This window comes from Protopterus annectens, chromosome 8.part1 (assembly GCF_019279795.1).
Source record: "Protopterus annectens isolate FY-2018-M chromosome 8.part1, PAN1.0, whole genome shotgun sequence".
In the NCBI taxonomy this organism is placed as follows: Eukaryota; Metazoa; Chordata; order Ceratodontiformes; family Protopteridae; genus Protopterus; species Protopterus annectens.
The window spans coordinates 343,846,864-343,863,695 of NC_056742.1; the positions used below are offsets into that span (position 1 = coordinate 343,846,864).

General features: G+C 41.4%; 1 protein-coding gene across 1 annotated transcript in view; it reads right to left on the minus strand.

The window, feature by feature from the left end:
- NAE1 (NEDD8 activating enzyme E1 subunit 1) overlaps window positions 1-16,832 on the minus strand; it is a 1,377,685-nt gene that overhangs the window by 624,668 nt on the left and 736,185 nt on the right. The gene's annotated exons all lie outside the window — the stretch shown is intronic.

Genomic DNA, 16,832 nt, shown 5'->3' on the forward strand with positions numbered 1-16,832 from the left:
GTAGTTTTCTATATCTTTGAAAGATTTTTGCATTTTTATTTGTAAATCTTGTGGGGTCGGGGCTGCACAGATGACTGTAGAGTTGTCAGCGTACTGGACAATGGAGGCTAGTCGGGTTGCAGAGCTGAGGTTATTAGCAAAAATTGTAAAGAGAAGGGGGCCAAGTATGGATCCTTGGGGAATGCCAACAGTTACGGATAGAAGGGGGAGTGGGTGTTGTCCTATTTGGTGGCTTGCTGACGGTTAGAGAGAGAACTATGGAACCAGTACAGAGCTGATGTGTTGAGCCCATGGGATGAGAGTTTATTTAGAAGGATTTGCTGAGATACAGTGTCAAAGGCATTTGACATGTCAAGGAATATGGAAGAGACCAATTGACCTCCATTTATGAGATCTTGTATGGTGTCTGTAAAAGATAGTAGGGCAGTGCTGGTACTGTGTTTAGGCCTAAAACCGTGTTGTGTGGGGGAGAGGAGGTTGTTGTTAAGGAGGTGGGTGAGGAGTTGGGAGTGGATGCATTATTCTAAAATTTTGGCTATAGGGGAGAGGATGGCTATTGGACAGTAGTTAGCTATGTCTTTAGAGGGGCCACCTTTGTGTAGGGGGATGATACGGGATATTTTCCACAAATTGGGGACATACTGTTCAGAGATTGAGCAGTTAATGAGGATTGATATGGGATAGGTAATTGAGGGTGCAGCAATTTTAAGGAATTTGTTAGGTAGCAAATCAGCAGCTAGACAGCAGGGTCTGAGTTTGGAGAGGAGTGATTTTATGTAGCTCGTTTGGACAGCGTTGAAAGAGAAGGGGGAGGTGGAGTCAGAAGTGGGCAAACATATAGTGAGGGGTTGATTAGTCAGGTTACCAAGAAGTGATGTGATAGAGTTAATGAAGTGGGTATTAAATTGCGTAGCTATTGAGACATTCACAATTGGCAGTGGCAGGTGTGTGTGTGTGTGTGTGTGTGGGGGGGGGTTATGGCCTGGGTTGAGTAGACTGTCGATGCTTTGCCAAAATATTTTGGGGCTGTTTTGGTGGGTTTGCTGATTTGAAAGGAAGTATCTCTGTCTGATTTTATCTGTCTTTTAGCCTGGTTTCGGAGCTGTTGATATGTTGTGTGTTGTGTTTTATTTTTGGTGGTGTGATAGGCTGACCATGCCCTGTCTCTTTGCTTCAGCAGAGCTACAGTATCTTTAGTTAGCCAAGGTAATTGCCTAGCTTTAGCTCTTATTTTTCTAGTGGGCTCCAGATAGTTAAGTATTTTGAGGACGGTATTGTTGAAGTACAGGACTGCCTCATCAAGTGGGAGGTTTTTAAGAGGTGACTAGTTACTTTGCTGAAGTAGAAGGTTGAAAGTGAAGGGAGAGAGGTTTTTCATGTTATGGACATGTTGATATATTGTGTTGGTTTGTGTCTGAGCACGTTTTCTATATAGGAAGGTAGGTGAGTGGTCACTGAGGGAGTCTGGAAGGCATCCTAAGTAACCTTGACTGGGTTTGTTAATCAGTATCCAATCTAGAGTGGAGTGGACTGCTTTTTTGAGTGTTTATCTACCCTGGTGGGACAAGATATTGTTTGTGCAAAATTGAAGAGGTTCAGGAAATTGGAAGGGTTGTTGGAGTTGCAGGAGTACCAATCTAGGTTGAAGTCTCCTATGATAATGATTTCCTGGCTGAAGTTTGCTGATGCTCAAGCAAGAAGATTTTCAATTATGATTAGGTTGTTTCCTGGTGGGAGATAGGCAGTAAAGATAATAATATCTTTGTTTGGGTTTATAAGTAGGCGAGTCGGTAGGATTTCGGAGTTGGGTAGGTCAGGAAGGGCACAGTTCATTAGTTCCAGTTTGTGTGTGTCCTTATACATAATGGCAACCCCACTGCCCCTTTTGTTTGGTCTGTCTAATCTAATAATGTTGTAACCATTTGTAATGATATCCTTGTCACTGATGTGAGGTTTTACCAGGTTTCTGTTACTGCTGCTATGTCTGGTAAGTAGGTGTTGAGGATTGCATGGAAGTCAGAGATTTTGTTAACAACACTGGGGAGGTGAAATTTTATAAAGTGTAGGTCTGAGGTGTTGGTTTTTGGAAGTGGGGGGAGGGGTGGTGGTAGGTGGAGTGTTGGCTGTGGTTTTGTGTAGGGCTGGTGGGAGGGCAGATGGTTGGGGGAGGGGTGCAGGAGAGTGGACCTGGGTTGGGGTGGATGTCTGCCTGGAGTTTAATTTTTGTCATATTATAGACAATGAGTTGCTTGATTTTATTGGTAAGTTTTACATATCTGATTGTTGCAGGATATGTACAGTACGTAGGAAGATGTTTGAAAGGTAGGAGGAGAAACATAGATGTGCTCTACAGGTGTGAGCTAATGCCATCGTATGAGTGGGTTTGGGTTTGCCATGAATAGAGTAAAAGAAGCAAATAAAATGGGGTAACCATTTAGAGATAGTGTGTTCACAAACAAGCCTTCCTCTCTTTACCCTTTGCAAATGAAACAAATAACTGTTGCACTATTCTACTGTCTTTTGTCCTGTCCTGGTAAAATCTCAATTGTCTACACACCTCAAGAGAGTGATGAAATGTTAGTACACAAGATACTTAAAGGAATTACAGTCCAATCTCAATCTTCCATTCCATGACAACTACTGAGCAAGTATCAGATTTGAAATTATTTGCTCTTTTTAAATTCTATTTTTTATTTAAGAATGTAAATGTAACATAGGAAAGCTCTCTCCTTTGTTCTGGAGGTAGGACAGAACACACTAGAAGATGACTAGTCTGATATATGGACAATTCTTTTAATAATCTGGGCATGGGAGAATGGTTGGCATGCTTACTTAGCCTTGTCTTTGTGGAAAACCAGAAAAGGTTACAAGCTGCTGGCTTGGGTAAGGTAAACAAAAATGATGTACTTGCCCATAACTCTAGATCAGTGTTGTCATCTTCCATCTGTATCAAAGTAAGTATCTTATATACTAACATTTCATTACTCTATTGATATGCATAAAAAAAGTTATGTACTTACCATAACATCCCATCTGTGTTGTCCATTTTCATTCTTCCTCAACTGTTGGGTTAGGATCTGATCCTCAGATCCATCTCTGATGTTACTTCAGTTTCTGGTCACCAAACAGTTCTCAAGTTCCTCCCTTACCCATAATGCACCAACCCCTAACATACACCAGATCATATCTGCTGTTTTACCTAAAGTAGAACATACTAATATATATATTCCCTACAAATTAAACTAGATCTGGAGCTCAATGTGGGGGACAGTGGTGTCCTTATATGCTCTCGTTCTTCAAGAAATCATCTGTGAAAAAGGTTGGGGGTTGGTGGGTCGGAAGTTGGAGAAAAATGAAAATGGACAACACAGAAGGGATATAATGGTAAGTACATAACTTTTTTTTTATCTGCTATTGTCAATTTTCATTTTATCCTCAACTGTTAGGACAAAGTCCACAGCTACCTAAATTCCTAGGTGAACTCTAAGGAAGGATATTCCTAAATACATTTGAGCCAAAGGCTGCTTTTCCTCTCGAGACAGATCCAATTTGTAATGAGTAATACAGGTATGAGGACAAGCCCAAGGTGCAGCTGCACATGTCATCCACAGACGCTCGAGAGAAACACTGAAGAAGTTGCCATTGACCTAGTTGAACGAGATCTTAACGGTCTTGGTAAGGATCAGTCCAATTTGTTGTAGATAAATGATATGCAATCCTTCAACCATCTGGCTAAAGTTATCTTTGCAACTGATTTGCCCAATTTAGAATTTGCAAAGGAAACAACTACTCAGTCTTCCTAATTTCTTTTGTTCTATGTAAGTAAAAATGTAACTGTCTGTGGATATCCAGTAAATGTAACATATATTCACCTTTGTTTGTAAATTTCGTAAACAAGACTGGCAGATTAATGGACTGGTTAATAATGGATTCTGACACCACCTTAAGAAGGAAAGAAGGGTTGGTACATAATACTCTTATCCTTATGAAAAATCAAGTAGGGAGGTTTAGAGGACAATGTTTGAAGTTCTAAAGTTCTGAAATTCTGATAACAGAGGTAATGGCCACTCGAAAAATAGTTTTCCAGGTCAGGAATTTAAGATCACATTTTGGTACTGGATCAAATGGGGAATGGATTAAGACCTGCAGTACCAGATTTAAATCCCTCTTTTTTTAATTTCTCCAAGTCTTTTGGGTTTCTAGTACCATGACGGGAATGGACCCTACTCCTAAGTCAAAGTACGATTAAAGTTCATGAAATTAGTATTAGGTTCATAGGTTCATACTAGGCTATCTGCCCTGGGGCAATTATAAGCCTAGCCCGATTCTGTATGGCTTATGCCACCCCTTGATTTGAGTATACTGTGCCCTTTTTTAAGGTTTAGTTTACTGTGCTTCTGTCTAATAGTGACACGGAGTAATCCCTGGGACAAACCTACGATCCCCCACCCACCCATCGAGATTCTTCTTGAAAAGATTCAGTGAGGTGCTCTGCCTCACATGAACTGGAATTCTATTCCAGAGCGAAGGGAGCCTCTGGGTTATGAACCTGTCCCTCCAGCAAGTTCTATTTATTTCTGTGCTGAGGTTCAAGTCCCTCGAGCGTGTGGCTCTAAGGGATTTAGATTTACTGAGGTGGAGCATGTCCATTAATTCTGGATTTGACATAGCTTTGTATGTCAGGCATAGATCGCCTCGAAGTAGGCGGTATGCAACTGAGTAGAGCTGGAGTTTTTTTAACCGAGCAGTATATGGCATCTGTTTGAGACCCTTGATCCTCTTGGTGAGATACTTTTGGGGTCTTTCTAATTGCTGCAGGTGTCGGGTAAGGTACATCCCAAAAGGGGCATTGTATTCTATGATGGGCATGATGAGGGATGAATAAAGGGGCATGATTACCTCTCTTGATCTAGATGTGAAACCCTTCGTGATGAGGTGGGCTATGTAGAAGGTCTTTCTAACCACTTTGGCAATGTGGTTTTCAAAGGAGAGATTGCTATCAACTTGGGTCCCCAGGTCCCTAATAACTTTCTCTGTACTTAATGGGTTTCCGCCTATGTGGTAATTTGTGGGCACATTGTTTTTGCCAAAGGGTATGACTATACATTTTTTGGCATTTAGCTTTAAACTATGGCGCTGGCACGAGTTATCTGTCTCTGTGAGACCTTTTTGAAGGATGTTTGTGTCAGCTGGAGAGTTGATTATGGCGCCCAGTTTGCAGTCGTCTGCGAACTTGGTGAGCCATAGTCCTCCCACGTGTACCTGTACCTCGGAAAAGTGTATACCGAACAAGAGTGGTCCCAGGACAGAACCCTGTGGGACGCCACTTGTGACCGGTTTCGAGTCTGACATGGCTCCTGCAACTCTCACTCTGTGGGTTCTGTCTTTGAGCCAGTTTGCGACCCATCTTGTGACATAGGGGTTTATATTTAAGCTGGATAGCTTATCTATGATGCCCGAGTGGGGTATTGTGTCAAATGCCTTTGCAAGGTCCAGATAGGCTGTGTGGACTACCTTCCCTTCATTTATGGCTTTGTCAACCAGGTTCAAAAGGCAGGATCTGCCCTTGACAAAGCCGAACTGGGTAGGATCTAGTGTCTGTAGGTCCCCAATGTCTTTGTTTATGAGCTCCATGATGATCCTCTCCATAGCCTTGCAGACTAAGCTAGCCAGGCTTATGGGGCGATAGTTTCCAGGGTCCGTAGATGCTCCACCTTTGTGGAGTGGGACCACTGTTGCTGTACACCATTCTGTGGGCACATATCCTGTAGTGAGGCTGAGATTGTATAGCTGTTTTATTTGAGGGATTAGTTCCTCTTGTAGTTCATGTAGGACGCAACCTGGGACGCCATCTGGTCCCATGGAAGCAGTGTTTTTTGCTTTGGAGAGGGCAGCCTTCACCTGAGCATCTGAGATGTTTGGGAGGCAGCCCTCTGCCGAGATAGACATTTGCTCTGCCAGGATATTGGCGATGTCTGTGGGATCAGTGTATTTTTTGTCGTTTAGAATCAACTCAGAACAAGTCTGGGAGTTGCATCCCAGGTTTCTAACATAACTGAAAAAAGCCTTATGATTGTCTTTGGGGTCCTGTGCAATTTTTCTCTCGAAGCTGGCCTTGGAGGATTTTATGAGGGATCGTGATTTTTTGCTAGTACTGATCAGAGATGCCTTCCCTATTAGGGATTTTGCTCTATCATGTAGTAGCTTCCTCCTTCTGTTGTACAGTTTATTTATGGCAGGGGTCCACCAGACTGGACGCCTGCCTTTGGATGATTGGGTCTTGGTTTTGTTTGGGATTAGCATGATCCATGCATTCCTGGAGATGTCCGTAGAATGCATTTATATAGGATTCTGCAGTTTGGGCTGTAGTTTCCACTGGCCCTGGGGCCTTGAAGGATTCCACTTCGGTTTTGAGAAGTGAGAAGTTCGCTTTTGAGAAGTTTTTCTCTGTGGTTTTCTGGGCTGGGGGTGGGGTCGGGATGTGGACATCCAGTGAAATTAATTTATGGTCTGATCTTACCAATGAGGGATATACTTCTGGTGTGGAGCATAGAGTCCCCATGTTGGTAATGATCAGGTCTTGTATGTTGTCCCCTCTTGTGGGAGTGGTGACTAGTTGTTCCATAGCATTTGAGTTTATAATTTCCAGGAATCTTTGGGCTAAGGTACTGGGGCTTGAGTAGTGCTTCCAGTCAATGTTTGGGTAGTTGAAGTCACCCAATATAATGGTGTTCGGAGAGATCTTCATGTTCTCCAATGTTTTCAGGAAAGCCAAATGGGATTCCTGACTTTGAGAGGGTGGTCTGTAGGATGCTATAAACTGAAAAGCAGTCTTGCCCACTGTTAGTTGCACATGGATGGTCTCCGATACTTCGTGCAATGCCACTAACCTGGAGGTGTGGATATCCTTGATAAATATGGAAACTCCCCCTCCTTTTGTGGTTCGGTCCAGGTTTTGGGGCGAAAAGCATGATATGAGGTATAGCCTGGTAGTGCTGGGGTGCTCTCTGGAGCCTTGAACCAGGTTTCTGTCACTGCACAGATATCGATGTTCTCCATACTGAGGAGAGCTTCGAGTGCGTGCATCTTGAGGTTAAGACTTCTGGCGTTTAGCAGCATTACCCTTAGTTTCTTGTTCCTTGTGCTGTCTATGGGGGTGGGTTTGACTTTTGAGCCTTGCCTAAAAAAGGCACTATGGGGGTGGCAAGAGCCTTTGCCAGTATCCGAAAGCCCAGTGGTGACAGGTGCAAGCCATCCCTAGCGAAGCAATGTGGCTTGTCGAGCATGTCATCCCAGGCTGACAGACAATGGATCCCCTTTGAATGACACCAAAATTTTAGCCAATTGTTAAAATCGATCATTTTGTCTTTGTACTGTGGCATCATTCTAGGTGAGGGTGAGATGCTGCTCAAGGTCAGGGTCATACCAGCCTGGGCTACATGATCAGAGAGCTCCTCTATGTCTCTTTTCATGTAGTCCAGGGAGGTACGTCTCAGGTCATTCACACCAGCATGTACAATGACTGAGTCATATTTGTATTTGCTTTGGAGTGACCTGAGTGCTTGCGTTATGTGTCGGATCCTAGCGCTTGACAGGCAGCTCACTGTGACCTTCTCTTTATTCAGCCTGGTGAGCGGGACGTCAGTGTGTCTGACAATAGAGTCACCTATAACAAGAGTATCAGGTGTGTTATTCAGTCAAGGGCTGTGGCTGCTTGGCACACTGACTTTGTGGGTTATGTGTTGTGTGTGTTTTGTTTTGAGGTAGTGTTTGCTTGGATGTCTGCTTTGGAGGTCTCTGTTGCTTAGGTAGATTTTTATTTAGAGCCTCCGAGTATGTTTTTGTGTATTTATGTGTTTGGTTCGCTGATGTGGTGGGACTATGTGATACTGGAATTGTGTTGTGTGAGGTTACCTTCTCCTCCTGACTGGTTACACCAGTTTTGAGATGAGAGAGCTCAGCCTCCAGTTTGGCTAAATAGTTGCATCCCTCACATATATTTGAACCTGTTTGGAGGAGGAGCGGGTTGTCCGTGTACATGAGACAGTTGTAACATTGCCTCAAAATTCCCAGATTCACCAGCTGGACTGGAGAGGAAACCACTGACTGACCTTTGGACATGCTAGAGTAACAGGGAAACTGAATTTAAGATGGACCAATAGAGGACAGGGTAATCGTAGAGAGTATAAGAGTAAGTAGTGCTTATGGTTTAATAGTGCTAACTTGTAGGATTACTTAATTGGACCAGTGAAGGGCCTTAGAATGAGAATATGGCGTTTAAATTGAGAGATAGAGCAGTTCTAAGGGAAAAAGTGAAGAGCAGACTTTGTGGAGCCAGGAATAGTTTAAACCCAATTAGGCGGCGCTGCCCGTTGTTGCGCTATGCTCAAAAACACGCAAAACCGCGCAAAAGAGGGTTTTAAGAGAGGAAGATGAAGGAGTTTTGGAATTGACCCAAAATGGCCAATAAAACTACAGTTTCAAGTCAGTAACCACTCCCACAGGGGCAGGCAGGCTGCTCAATGTTTTGCACTGCCACTGATCAACAGAGAGACTTTCCTTTAGCCCAAGCAAAAAATGGCCTCACAGAAACTTACAAACAGTTCAAGAACAGCAAGCCTGTAACTGAACTTTTTTAAATCTCAGAAAAGTGGGAAAAAAGCAATATTTTTTTTTGGTTTTTTGGTTTTTCAGATATAGCAGAGGTTAACAAGTATCAGCAAGTTATAACAGTGCAGTAAATGACCCCACACAAGAGTGCTAGGCCAACAACAGATAAAATGCAAGTTTTGAGAAAAAAACGATTTTAAAAATAAGTGCAAACAGGAAATTCAGTAAACAGCTCTAGGCTGTGCTCTAAATACAGTTACTAATGCAGAAATCAAATTTAACAAGCCAGAAAATGCTCAAAATAGGCAGCTATGCAGAAAAACTTAGCAAATAAACAGAGGAAAAATACTTAAAGTCTCAAAAGTGGCAACTTTCTTCTCTCATCGTTTTCTCCTCTTGGTGGGTGCTTCACCAACAGCCAACAAGCCTGAAAAGACGCCAAAACCATGAGGCAACCAGGTTTTAAGAGAGGAAGATGAAGGAGTTTTGGAATTGACCCAGAATGGCCAATAAAACTACAGTTTCAAGTCAGTAACCACTCCCACAGGGGCAGGCAGGCTGCTCAATGTTTTTCACTGCCACTGATCAACAGAGAGACTTTCCTTTAGCCCAAGCAAAAAATGGCCTCACAGAAACTTACAAACAGTTCAAGAACAGCAAGCCTGTAAATGAACTTTTTTAAATCTCAGAAAAGTGGGAAAAAGCAAGATTTTTTTTTTTGTTTTTTTTTTGTTTTTTCAGAGATAGCAGAGGTTAACAAGTATCAGCAAGTTATAACAGTGCAGTAAATGACCCCATCATTCTTTGATGTCAGCCAAAAGTGCTCTTCGCAGCACCCACAATGTGCCCAGTAATGACTCCTCCGTCAATTCATACGGGGTTACATGCACTCCTAACACATCTAAATACGAAAGTATATTCTTTTTTATAAGACCCACTGCTCCAACTAATACAGGAGCTGTCTGGGTATCTTTCTTCCACAATGTTCTCACTTTTGCCTACAGATCCTCATATTGTATGACTTTGTGCGTCTCTCTCTGTATGCAAGACACCGTAGTCAGTGGGTGTGGAGATTTCAATGATCAATGCGACTTTTGTCTTCTTTACATGGACCACTATATCTGGTTTTCTAGCATCTATCTTTTGGACTGTTGGTAATGGGTAATCCCATGTGATATATATGTCATCATTTTCTATGATGCTTTGCGGCTCATGCTTTCAGAGTTTTTCCTCCACTTCATTACCATGTTTGCACAATCCCCAGTGCAACAGTCTTGCGATATTGTTATGCCTTTCACTATACAGTCCTCCTGTTATTAGTATGTTACATCCAGCAACGAGTGTGCGACTGTTTCCATTTCTGCTTTACAAAACCTACACTTATCTGTTTCTCCCACATCTTCAATGGACTTTGTAAACCAATGTGTACGTAACTTGTGCCACCAATATTAACCTTCCATCTCTTGGTTTGAATTTGCCTCTCCTTAACCATTCCTGCATTCATTCCTGATCATTATGAGGTTCTTCCAGAAGTTTTCTATACTTGCAACTATATTTATGCATTTTCCACATTTCTCGCCTTTTTATCTTGTCCTTCACTTTACATTCTTTCTTTTGTTTTTTTGACACATTCAGTTGCTGCCCGAGTTTTATCTATTTGTGGTTTGATTTCCATTCCTGCTTGATGCCGATATGCTTCTGCTAGACTAAGCAGGGAAGTCATTATAGATTTATTCTCCTCATGTTTTTTTCATTACGTTTAGGTCTTGTGAGGTCAGCAGTATGTGTGGAGTCCCACAACTGCAGATCTATACATGTAATCAATTTCAAGAAGGCCCATCCCTCATTTGGAACGGGGAATATATAATCTTGGTATGCACTGATTTTTATAAATCATTTGTTGAGAATGAAGCATCCTTCTTGTTTTCCTATTTAATCTAACCCAAAAAGTGGTGCAATGGTGCAAAAAGAAGAACAAATAAACCAAAAAATGCACCACCAGGGTTTCCCGACTCCACAAAGTTTTATTTAACACAAATTGTTAAGCCCTTTCATCAATCCAAGTTGACTTTATTAGAACAATCCAAGCTAACTTTATCAGAACAATTACAAGCAGAAAAAAATAATTTAAATAGGTTAAAATCAACTACTACTGGCTACAAATAAACCAATCAGTTTACACTATTAAAATGAAGTTGACAAGTCTAAAAAAAATAAATTTTCATCACCATTGTAAAATGCATGAGAAAATACAAATAATGTATGCACTATAAATAAATTATTTCAACAAATTGTTCCAAATGAACTAAAATGTTAAGTTTGTGCTTAAAACTTTATATTTTTCCTGCCTTTTCCTTCAATACTGGTATAATAGATATAAAATCATTTAAATCAGGGTGCAGGTTAGCAACTGGCCTTAGTTGCCACATTAACTCTTTTTTACATATAATGTTCTTCCAATCCCCACCTCTCAGGTCTATTTACAGTGTGTCTAAAATAGAAAATTTAAAACCAGAAAAATTCTCACATAACATGCTGCTGGAGTGACATTTTTGACCACTGATTTTCAAGATTTGTTTTCTTGTATTCCTAGGAAGGAGTGGTTGGAATATTTTGAAGAAATGCTTTTTGCATGTTCTAAACTGCAATATGAAGAGGTCAATTTATGTGAGACTATAACTCTTATATTGGATAATAATTTTATTTATTTTGAAGGGCAATATTACCAACAGACCAAAGGGGTGGCTATGGGGGCAGCTTGTGCCCCTGTCTATGCTAATATTGTCTTGCTAGGATGGGAACTGGAATACGTTTTTAAGAGTAGTTTTAATTCTGAGATTTTCTTATAATAGATTTTTGGACGACATTTTTATTCTGTGGAAATGTGATAAAAAGAGAATACCTGGTTTTACTGAATATTTAAACAGTACCACCTCTTTTTTAAAATTTACTTATGAGTACAATGACAGGGAAATACATTATCTCGATACCACTATTTCTAAAGAAGAGGAAGGTTTTAAATCTAGAGTGTATCGCAAGAAGACCTTTTGTAATGCATACCTTAATTTTAACAGCCATCATCCTCTATCTCGGAAAAAAAAGTATTATCAAGGGGCAGGCTATAAGGATTACATGAATGACCTCACAAAAAGAGAACGTTTAGAATGAATTCATTAACTTGAGGAATATGTTTGTAGACAGAGGGTACCCCAATAATTTGGTTGAGACTATTCTACAAAGAATCCTTGATGAATGGGGGAAGAGATATAAGCCGCTTTTAGGCAAAGGACCCTTGAAACCACAGAAGTGGGTGGTGCATCTATTTTAGAAACCCCCACCAATTTTGCACAAGCATGTGTTGTACACTATATATAGTCCCCTACATAGTGGGGTGAAAATTTTTTTTTATATAAAAATTGGAGCATTTTTAAAACTAATAATGAGATATCTAAAGTGGTAGGTGAGAAGCCTATTTTTTCTACTAAGGCGGGAGCCAATTTGAAATTAATCCTAAAAAACAAAGGTGGCGTGAGAGATCAAAACAATAAAGATGGTACCAAACCATGTGGGCGGTGCCCTCAATTTAGTTTTATTCTGCAGATACCTTTTGTTACCTTATCTAACAGAACTGAAACTACAGTGTTTTTTAGAAAGGGAAACTTGTTTTACCAACAGAATTGTGTACCTTGCAAAATGTAACACCTGCATGGGATGTTATGTTGGTACAATGGAGAGCGCCCTCAAATCTAGGATTTACGAACATTTATATGACATAAAAAACAAGAAACAAATGCCTTGTATAGGCATAGCATGTTATGTGAGAATTTTTCTTGTTTTAAATTTGCTATTTTGGACACGGTACAAATAGACCAGAGAGGTGGGGATTGGAAGAACATTTTATGCAAATAAAGAGTTAATGTGGCAACTACTGCACCCTGGTTTAAATGATTTTATATCTATTATACCAGTATTAAAGGAAAATGCAGGAAGAATATAAAGTTATAAGCACGTTAAATTAACATTTTAATTCAAAACAAGAGGTCGCAACGAAACAACCAGGCAAGTTCCATGTCTTCTTTGTTCATAAATTTATTATTAACAGCAATAGATATGATAACAAATACGGTAAGCGCTTTCGCTAATGAGCTTCATCAGACATCTAACAAAATATCCAACAACATCTACGTATATAAAAATATTTAAAAATCATTATCCAATCACAGTCATGCCTCAATTAATCCATACAAACTTTTAAAGATAGTGTTAAAAACTTTCACAATCTTTAAAACTTGATATCAGGGAGAAAAATATCACTGGAAAAAGTACAGTTTTGTACCTACCATAAATGTAGATGTTTGAGTGTTCACACTGCTGCAGTCATTACACTTGGGTTATCCTGCCATCAGGCAGACCCGTAGTCGGCCAGAGTTCCAAAGTCTTGGTCCGGCGTCAGTTGCTGTCGCTTCTTCACTGACGTCAGTGCGCCAGGGGTATACAAGATGCATCCGACGCCATTTTCTTCCGTTTTTCTTGCCCCAGATGTTAGGTGCCCCCAAGTAGGTAGGCAATACATATTGGTAATCAAAAATATACATATAAAATAAAAACAATACCTTCAGTTACAAGCAAATACACCACAAAGGCTGTATAGGATAGAAAGGTATAGGTAAGTCCAGCTAGTTCAGAGGGGATGGAGGGAGGGTAACCTGGACTGCAGCAGTGTGAACACTCGAACATCTACATTTATGGTAGGTACAAAACTGTACTATGTTCATCGTGTTACACTGCTGCAGTCATTATACTTAGGTAGAATCCCAAAGCTAAGGTTGGGTGGATGGTCTATAAAGAGTTAGGATTGGCTATGAGGCCCTGCAGAACTGCAGTGGCAAATCCTGCTCTGGATTTAGATTAAAGAGGCAGGTGGTAATGCTTGGTAAAGGTGTGCACTGAACTCCAAGTTGCAGCCTCCAAAATTTCCTTGGTAGGTACTCCTCTGAGAAAGGCTGTTGAAGTGGCTGTTGCCCTGGTGGAATGTGGCCTAATGTTATTTGGGACTGATTTTCCATGCTGTGTGTAGCAATACCGAATACAGTGTCCTATCCATTTGGATATAGTCTGCTTTGAGATAGCCTTGCCCTGTGATCCAGCAGCATATGCTACAAACAGTTGCTCAGTTTTACTGAAAGCTTTTGTTTTGTCCAAGTAGAAGCGTACCTGCCTGTGTATGTCCAAAGAATGCAGACGTTTCTCCCCTTTATTCTGGGGGTTTGGATAAAAAGTTGGCAAATGGATGGTTTGGTTAAGAGCCACACTAGATACCACCTTTGGCATAAAGGTAGGGTTTGTCCTTAAAGATACCCTGTCCTGATGAAAAATTATAAAAGGTTCCACTGCCATTAATGCCTGTAGCTCTGGGACTCTTCATGCTGAAGTTACTGCCAGGAGCAGAGCTGTTTTCCATGATAAAAAATTTAGATCGGCTGTATTGGCTGGCTCAAAATGTGATAGGGTCAGTTTTTCCAAAACGAAATTGAGGTCCCAAGTTGGTGTTGGTGCTCTCTGGGGCGGTCTTATGTTTTTAGCCCCTCTGAGGTAGTGCTTTAGCAAGGGATGAGAGAATAAAGGAGGATCCATGTTGTAATGTGCTGAAATGGCAGATGCGTGGATCTTAACTGATGAGAAGGATAGGCCTCTGTCCAGCATCTCATTAAGTATTGTAAAATCTGAGGAATGTTTGGAACAAGAGGGTCAAGGCTTTGAGCCTGGTTCCAGGCGCAGAATCTCTTCCATTTTTCTGAGTAAGTTTTCCTGGTGCTAGGCCTCCTGGCCTCCAAAATGACATCCATAACAGCTTTAGAGAGAGGTGTTGCCTGTTTGACTAATGTATTTGCCATGCAGCCAGGTTTAGGGTTTTGAGCTGACCGTGTAGGATCTGATTGCTTTGTTGAGTCAGAAGGTGTGGAATTTGAGGCAAAATCCATGGTGGGCCTTGAGCCAAGTTCCTTAAGATAGGGTACCAGTGCTGGCGTGGCCAGTCTGGAGCAATCAGAATCATCTGTGGTTTTTCTTGTCTGGCTTTTAGGATTACCTTTGAAAGGAGAGGCAGTGGCGGGAAGGCATACACTTTTAGGTTTTTCCAGCTGAACAAAAGAGCATCCACTTTGTTTGTGATAAGTCTTTGTGCAGAATTTTTGTAGTTGGCAATTCAGTGGGGAGGCAAAAAGATCTATGTCTGGGCATCCCCATTTTTGCGTTACCATGCTGAAGATTTGTGGATTCAATTTCCATTCATGAGGGTCCATGATATTTCTGCTTAGATCGTCTGCCAGAGTATTTTTCTTTCCTGGCAGGAATTGTGCTTGCAGGTGAACTTGATACGTTAGAGCTGTGTTCAACAAGGCTATGGCTTGCCTGCATAGGGGATAAGAATGAGTGCCCCCTTGCTTGTTTATGTCCACATTACTGTGGTGTTGTCTGTCTTTAGTAATAATTGTCCTGGATGTAGAAGGTCCTTGAAAGCTGTTAGGGCATTTTGAACAGCCAACATCTCTTTTTGATTGATGTGTAGATGCATCTGGTCTGTAGTCCACTTGCCCTGAATGCATTTTCCTGCCATGCGTGCTCCCCAGGCGTAATCCAAAGCATCTGTTGTTAGAGTTTGCCTGGCTGTGGGTTGGGTAAAAGGCTGACCCTTGTTTAGGTGACATGCCTGTGCACACCATCGAAATTCCTGTTGTAGGCAGGGAATCATTGGTATTACTGCTCCTAAACTGTGAGAGTGTTGAGTCCAAACACTTTTTAGGTACCATTGTAATTTCCTCATATGCAGTCAGGCATATGGTATTAGTAGTATGCAGGATGCTATGAATCCCAGGGCCTGCAGAATTTTTCTTGCAGGGAGACAGGACTTTTTTGCCAGTAATTGAAAATATTGAGTTAGCTGAACTTGTTTGTCTGGCGTGAGGTAAGCCATCTGGGCCGTTGTATTTAAGCTGGCACCCAGGAATATAATCTGTTGTGAGGGCACTAGTTTTGACTTCTTTTCATTTACTGTGTACCCTAGAGAAATTAGCAACCTTTTTACAAACGCCAGATGCTGTAGAAGAATGTCCTTTGTCTCTGCTTGAATGAGGCAGTCATCCAGGTATGGATATATTTGAATTCCTTTTTGTCTGCAAAATGCAATTACTGGTGCCAGGCACTTTTTGAAGACCCTGGGCGCAGTAGATAAGCCAAAGGGCAGTGCAGATAATTGGTAGTGCATTGTACCAGCTTTGAATCTGAGGTATCTTCTGCAATTTTGTCTGATAGGGACATGCAGGTATGCCTTTTTGAGGTCCAGAGTAACAAGCCAAGCCTTCTTGCCCAGCATGGGTAGAAGCTACTGTAATGTCAACATTTTGAAGGTCGGAATATCCAAGTAAATATTCAGAATTGAAAGGTCTAGTATGGGCCTCCAGGCCTTGTCCTTTCTGGGGACCAGGAAGAGTCTTGAGTAAAATCCTTAAGCATGTGAAACTGGCAATGTAAAGCTCTTATTGCTAAAGTTGCAGAAGTGTATACTTTCTTCCCCCATCTATCCAAAGCTCTGGAATCTCTGTCAGAGGGTAAAGGATTTTTTGCAATGGAAGCCTTAACCCCTTTTGGACCCTGGGAAATAGTTTCTGGATCAGCAGAAGGGTTTTTGTAAAGAAACTTCTGAGAGTCAGGTACTCTATAATACCTATCTGGCTTGGCTGGAGCAGGAGGCAAAGAATCAGGAGATAGGCTGGATTCAGAGAACACATCATCCACAATATCTAGCACAGGTGTAATAGCCAGGGGCCTGTGCTGAGGCAATAAAAGGAAATCCCTGAGCCTTTTCTTGGATTCTGAGTAATCTTGACTTTCCCAATGGAAATGCTCCCTCATGGTATGTAAAGTTTCCCCAAAAGAATAATCCTCAGGAGGAGAGGCTGAAGAGATAGAGTCTTCAGCATCAGAGTCCTCATAGAGGGGTTGAGAGTATCCCTGGTCTAAAGAGGTATCAGAGGAAATGGAAACCTGATCAGAGGAATCATAGTTTGTATCCTGCCTAAGCCTTTTCTCAGGAGAGGGATGGGAACCTCTGATTAGAGTAATGTGGTCTTTGGCCATTTTAAGCATCTGTTTCTTAGGCATGGAGGACTGTCCAGGAGAATGCTGTACTTGTTTCTTTGTCTTTAATGGTACCTTTGTCTTGG